A 6,867-nucleotide genomic window follows, 5' to 3' on the forward strand; every position below is an offset into this window, starting at 1 on the left:
TTTTATGGTCATGGCTCGTTGGTGACCCCAGAGATGTGTGGTCGTTTGGATGAGCTGGACATCAGGCTTAAAGCAGCACTATGTAACCTTTGGCGCGCTAGCGGTTAATAAACAGAACTGCACACATCCCGCGGAAGAACATTCCAACCGGAGCTACTTCTCTAAGTTTATGTCTCTGGCTATTCACGCAGGTATGTGTTACTCCGCAGCGGTGACGACCCGACCAGGCTACAATAGTCCACATATAAGTACTTATTATAAGTGTACCGTAGTGATTCGGAATAAGACAAAAACTCGGTTTGGAAGATGAAATCATGATGTACGCTCGCTCATTATATACATTTGGCACATTTTGAACACAGAAAAAGTTACATAGTGCTGCTGGCGGATTCGACGAAGGAGCGTCCGGAGGGCTTGCTGCAACCACATGTGACAACCCCGGGCTGGACTCCGCTTCGTTCACTGTGAAAGCCGATCCGGCGATCCACAGCGCAAAGTTGTAGTATTTCCTCAGCAACCAGCACGGATCAGCTCCAGGCATGACCAAGCAGATATCGTCCTCTTTTGGAAGACCAAACAAAGTAGTTTTGCTTTTACAACGAAACACACAGCACCTTCACGACATGGCGGCGGCAACAACAATACTACAGCGAGAATAAAAGTTACGTGAGTTACTTTCTTTGCGTGAACATTTGGGCGGCGTTATGCAAATCTTCCCAGATAGTGATGTAGGTATGTGGGGGCGTGTTAGAACGAGCCGTTTTAGGTAGGTGTGGCTGACTCTTAACTTTTATAAAGAATATCTCTTTGGATTTGAGACTTTAGTCTTTGCAACTTTACAGATCTTCTTTATGCACCAAGAGCTTGTAACACTCCAAAGAGAAAGGAAAATCATATGACCCCTTTAAGTGTCTAAACGAATCGCAGCATCACCGGAGGCGTGGTTAATTAAGATAATAGCCAAATGTGATCAAAGGACCTCTCCTTTCGTGGCTAATGGAGGCGTATGGTTAGCTTGCTAATTTATTTTAAAGAAGGGAGGTAAGATAAAAGCATGTCATTGAAAAGTCTATAAACTGCAAGAAAAGCCTGGTAGAGATTAAGATGTTTTGGTAGTTTGATGCTTCTCTGAAAAACGTGTGTCCTTTCAGTCACTTGCATCGTAAAGTCAGTGTGTGTCAAATGTACTCACTTATACAGGCTAGTGAAATAATATGAGTAGTGAGGAGGACATTTTTACTGGACCTGACTCATGACTAATTAAAAAGGCTTATGAATCGGCCAAAACATGTTTTTATTTAAATGTGTTTCTGTGAAGGATAGGTTTGGTTAGGGGACAGAAAATATCATTAATATGATATAAAATCAATGGAAGTCTATACAATGTCCTCACTAAGTGAAACAAGTGTGTGTGTGTGTGTGTGCGCGTGTGTGATTTTGTTATTGGTTTGTAATGTGCTTAGTAGTATCATGCTCAGAGGCAATAGAGACACATGTGATGTGAAAGAGTGTTGTCAGGAAGGTCAGAGTGTCCCACAGCAGGGCAAACGCTGAGCTCAGACAAGCTACTGATTCCACTCTGAAAGCCTTGTAGCCTTTAAACGGGTTCAGTTTCAGGGACGAGAACATTAAGCATCTTTATGAAATCCAAGTCCTTTATTTTTATCCAAATGTTCCAGCACTGGTTTTATCATGTCTCCTTTTGTCATCTTTATTTATTAATTGTAAACATAAAATTAATTTAAACTGAAAGAGATGTGACAATACATCACTCATAAGCATACATATTAACAGGCCTAAATTTGAACTATATTGTATGTATGTGTGATGCACCTAATTCTAAATATTCAATAGGGGTGAATTGAATGTTTTGGTTCCTATGGACTGTATACTGTTACTGGGACTGTTTGTAAATGGGATGTCACGGTTTGCTATAAACATGGAGATTTTTCAGTGACTCTTTCTGCAGGTTATATCATCACCAGTATCTGCAAACAAGTGACTGTCTTTATGACTGAGTCATTTAATTATTTATTTACCAGATTCATCTTAAAGGGATAGTCTACCTAAAAATGAAAATTCTATTATTCTGTTGATAGCCAAACTGTTTCTGTTCCCATTGATTTACACTGTATTTTGTACATTCAATGGAAGTCAATGGGAACTGAAGCTGTTTAGTTATCATTATTCTTCAAAATATATTCTTTTATGTTCAGCAGCAGAAAAAAAAATCATAGTTTTGGAGCAACATGTGGGTCTGTAAATTGTGACAGATTTTTTTTTGGACGGACTATTCCTAGTCTTTGAATCATTCACTCAACCAGTTAATTTAAAACACCGATTCATTCAGGAAGGAAACATGACTACAGCGTGCTGCCAGTCACAATGTTGATTTGCTGATGTGGACTCATTTTGGAACTATTTTTGTTGTTAGAACAAAAATAGACAATGGTTTTGTGTAAAATGTCAGTTACTTAATATTAACTAATAACTATAGTTAATAATAACTTTCTTAAACTGTTATTATGCAGTATCACATGCTGACCAAATATCAGCACATCTGTGAAAACCTGTGGCCTCTTGCCTCCAGCCCACAATCGTGCTGATATTTGGAACAGCAGAAACAGCAACTCTGTTGAATGGAGTTTCTGAGACATGTTCAACCTTGGCTGAGATGTAGCGAGATTGCCGGTTCCTCTGCCCAGTGATGACTGCATCCTTGGATGTGGCATATATTCCAGTTACATCTCTCTTCCTCTCTTTGTCTTTCCCTCCTGTAGGCATGAGCAGTGAGAAGCTTAAAAATAGTTCATCCTCACATTAGCAATATAAACAACTTTTTTTTAAACTTTTTTTTTTTACATTGAGCATATTAAATAAATGTAAAAATACAAGTTTTTAAAATAGTATACATACAGTATAACAGTATAAAAGCGGCACTAATGTTATACCGATATCCTAGTATAAAATGTTTTATGATCATTTTACTTTAAAATGCTGTGAAAGCTTACAGCATTAAAATCTAAGTCAACGTAAGGTTGTAAACTATGCATGAACTAGATTATCTTATGACACATTTATAGAAACTGAATAAAGATAAATCATTTGATTCTTCTGTTGTGGTTTCACAGTGCAGTGTACTACATCATTAGCCCACCAGATGCCCCCTTGCACTATATTCTCCATACTGAGAGCATTTATCCATACTTCTCTAAACCAAGCTGTCTGTTTTTGCCTTTTAACTTGCCGTAATCATTCACTCATTATACTGTGTATATTCATATTCATTGAATATTTTGAATGTAAATGCAAACTTGCGCAAAGTAGCAGTGCTTAGGTGGCAATCTCTATTTTTCTTCATGTAGTTTACAAAAAGATTATTGGAAGCATGTATTTGACACCTCGGGTTTTAAAGGTTAAAGGCTATTGAACATTGTAGTCAAGACCACAGTGGCTCAGTGTGGAAGACAAGACCAAGACCAATGTATGGCCATTACATTAATACATTACAGTGATCAATACTCATGTATAAAACATGCTTTCTTACTAAATAAACAGTATACCATAACCAGCATGCTGCTTTTTTTTGTTGTTGATAGTTTTATAAAATGTTCCATGCATGAATTTTGTGCATAGAAAATTAGGTGTTGTGTAAAAGGTGATGTTTGGAGTTCCCTTGGGTCTCTTTAAGTACGATAGTACAAACTGTCTGTTTTATTGACATTCAGAATCAGGCTGTTACTGCAGCAACACTTTCATTTCCACTGCCTGAAGTCAGTGGATCAGCCCACTACAGCAAATTAATTATGAATTACATCATATCAACCGATGAATATTCGTGTATGGTATTATTTAAAACTAGGACATCAAGCAAGAAAACAAAACGTATGCTTTAATTCAGTATATGGCCTTGGTTGAACTTACAAGACTGAGTTCTACTAACTAGAATCGCCAGATACATTTCAACTAGTGCTTTTACGTACTAGCTGAATTGTATAATTTAATTGTAAAAGACAAGAAGATGGTGGGATGATGCAAGTGCTGGAAAAAGAGAGGGGTCTATGATGCTATAATTGAGTACAGCGCCGTTTGGCTCAATATGAATCACTGTAAAGGCCCAGCAGAGCCATAGACAGATGGGAAAACACAAGGAGTGGTGAGTCTTGCTCTGTAGGGTGGATAAAAAACGAAAAAACAACCAGTCAATACTGTGTGTGTGTGTGTGTGTGTGTGTGTGTGTGTGTGTGTGTGTGTGTGAATCAAACCTGCCTCCAAGTCTGAGATATACTGTTATGCTATTGCTGAGTCCATTCTCCAGGCAGCAGTAAATTGTCTTTGCCTCAGAGTATTGAAGCACAGAGACCTTCGGCGCAAAACCAGTGATTACCAACAATCACACATGCTATGAATATAGCCACACTAAATGACTGCTGTGTGATGCAGTCTACACTATTGTCTTTTATCTAAGTGACTAAAAATATTACTTCTGTTTGCATTTGGAGTATTTTGGTCATTCCAAATGTTTATAGACAGTACGGACAATTAAGAACATTAATTACAGAACCACACTTTAAAAAGTGCTGTCCTGTAATTGTTAAGATAAAGAGCTATTTCTACCAGATATTAATTTAGTTTTGTTGGTGTCACCTAATATATTCAGGTTGATTCAGTAAAGTTAAATTACATTTTTATTTAAAATCAGTTAATTTAGAATGTATTTTAGGTTACCATTTTTTTGCGTCGTAACCAATGCAGAGTAACACATACCTGCATGAATCGCCATAGACATAAACTTAGTTCATGATACATAATTAATATTTTCAGTTGTGCTCAAAATTATTTATACCCTTATAAATAAATATGATCAAAGAAGGCTGTGAAAATTTATCTGTATCATCAATCCTTTAGATATTTTATTTAAAAAATTTACTAAAATCTAACCTTTCATTGGAGAATAAGAATTTAAAATGGGAGAGAAATCTCATTATAAAATAAATGTTTTTCTCTAATACACGTTGGTCACAATTAATCATACCCTTTTATCCAATAATTCTTGCAACCTCGTTTTGCCAAGAGAACAGCTCTGAGTCTTCACCTATAATGCCTGAAGAGCTTAGAGAACATCTGACAGGAGATCAGAGACCATTCCTTCATCCAGAATCTCTCCAGACCCTTCAGATTCCCAGCTGCATGTTGATGCATCTCCTCTTCAGTTCACCACACTCATTTTCTATAGGGTTCAGCTCAGGGAACTGGGTTGGCCAGGGCAGAAGCTTGGTTTTGTTCTCAGTGACCCATTTTTGTTTTGATTTTGATGTTTGTTTGTGGACCATTGTCCTGTTGGAAGATCCAAACATGGCCCATTATAAGATTTCTAGCATGAACAGTCAGTTTTTAATTTTTTATCCATTGGTATTTTATAGAATCCATTATGCCACCTATCTGAACAAGATATCCAGGACCTCCAGCAGAAAAATAGGCCCACAACATTAAAGATCCAGCAGTTTATTTCATTGTACACATGGGGTACTTTTTATCCCTGTGTGCACCAAACTCATCTTGTGTGTTTGCTGCTAAAAAGCAAATTTTTTAGTTTCATCTGACCAATGAACCCAATCCCGTTTAAAGTTCCAGTCGTGTCTGGCAAATAAATATGCTGGAGTTTGTTTTTGGATGTGAGCGTTTTCTTTTCTAGTTTTTTCTTGAAACCCTCCCAAACAAGACTCGACTATTTTCTGCAGTTCTCCAGCTGTGATCCTTGGAGTCTTTGGTCACTCAAACTCTCCTCCTCACTGTGCATTAGGACAATATAGACACACGTCCTCTTTCTGTATTAGAGAAAAATATTTATTTCATAATGTGATTTCCCCCCACTTTCACTTACTTTAATTAAAGGTTAGATTATTTTTTTACATTTTTGAATGAAAGAGCAAGTGGATAAACAATGCAGATTTATTTTCACAGCCTTCTTTGATCATATTTACCAAGGGTATGAATAATTTCGAGTACAACTCTTCACTTTGACTAGAAGAGAATGTTACTGTTAAATTGCAGACCAAGAACTTATGACCAATGAACCCAATCCCGTTTAAAGTTCCAGTCGTGTCTGGCAAATAAATATGCTGGAGTTTGTTTTTGGATGTGAGCGTTTTCTTTTCTAGTTTTTTCTTGAAACCCTCCCAAACAAGACTCGACTATTTTCTGCAGTTCTCCAGCTGTGATCCTTGGAGTCTTTGGTCACTCAAACTCTCCTCCTCACTGTGCATTAGGACAATATAGACACACGTCCTCTTTCTGTATTAGAGAAAAATATTTATTTCATAATGTGATTTCCCCCCACTTTCACTTACTTTAATTAAAGGTTAGATTATTTTTTTACATTTTTGAATGAAAGAGCAAGTGGATAAACAATGCGGATTTATTTTCACAGCCTTCTTTGATCATATTTACCATATGCTATTGTTCTCTCTTAAACTGAAGTAAAACATATAATTTTGAGTACAACTGTACCTCTTCACTTTGACTAGAAGAGAATGTTACTGTTAAATTGCAGACCAAGAACTTACAAATCTATATATCAAACATCATATACACTGCAAGATGTTTTCTTTTTGTCTTGTCTTCAAGTATAAATACCTCAATATTGTTAAATCAAAATACATTTACTTGAAATGTAACATGACTAAAGATATAATGTCTTGTTTTCTGACAAATTGATCAAACTAGTGATGAAAAAAACTAGTGCTGATATGATATCTGCCAGAAAAATAATTTAAAGGGGAGGGGGGGGGGGGGGGGGGTTTTTTCTCCCCCCTTGGGGAGATTTTTTTTTAAAAAAAAAAAAAAAAAAAAACCCACATTTTTATT

This window comes from Sinocyclocheilus grahami, unplaced genomic scaffold (genome assembly GCF_001515645.1).
Source record: "Sinocyclocheilus grahami isolate Dianchi unplaced genomic scaffold, SAMN03320097.WGS_v1.1 scaffold219.1, whole genome shotgun sequence".
Lineage (NCBI taxonomy): Eukaryota > Metazoa > Chordata > Actinopteri > Cypriniformes > Cyprinidae > Sinocyclocheilus > Sinocyclocheilus grahami.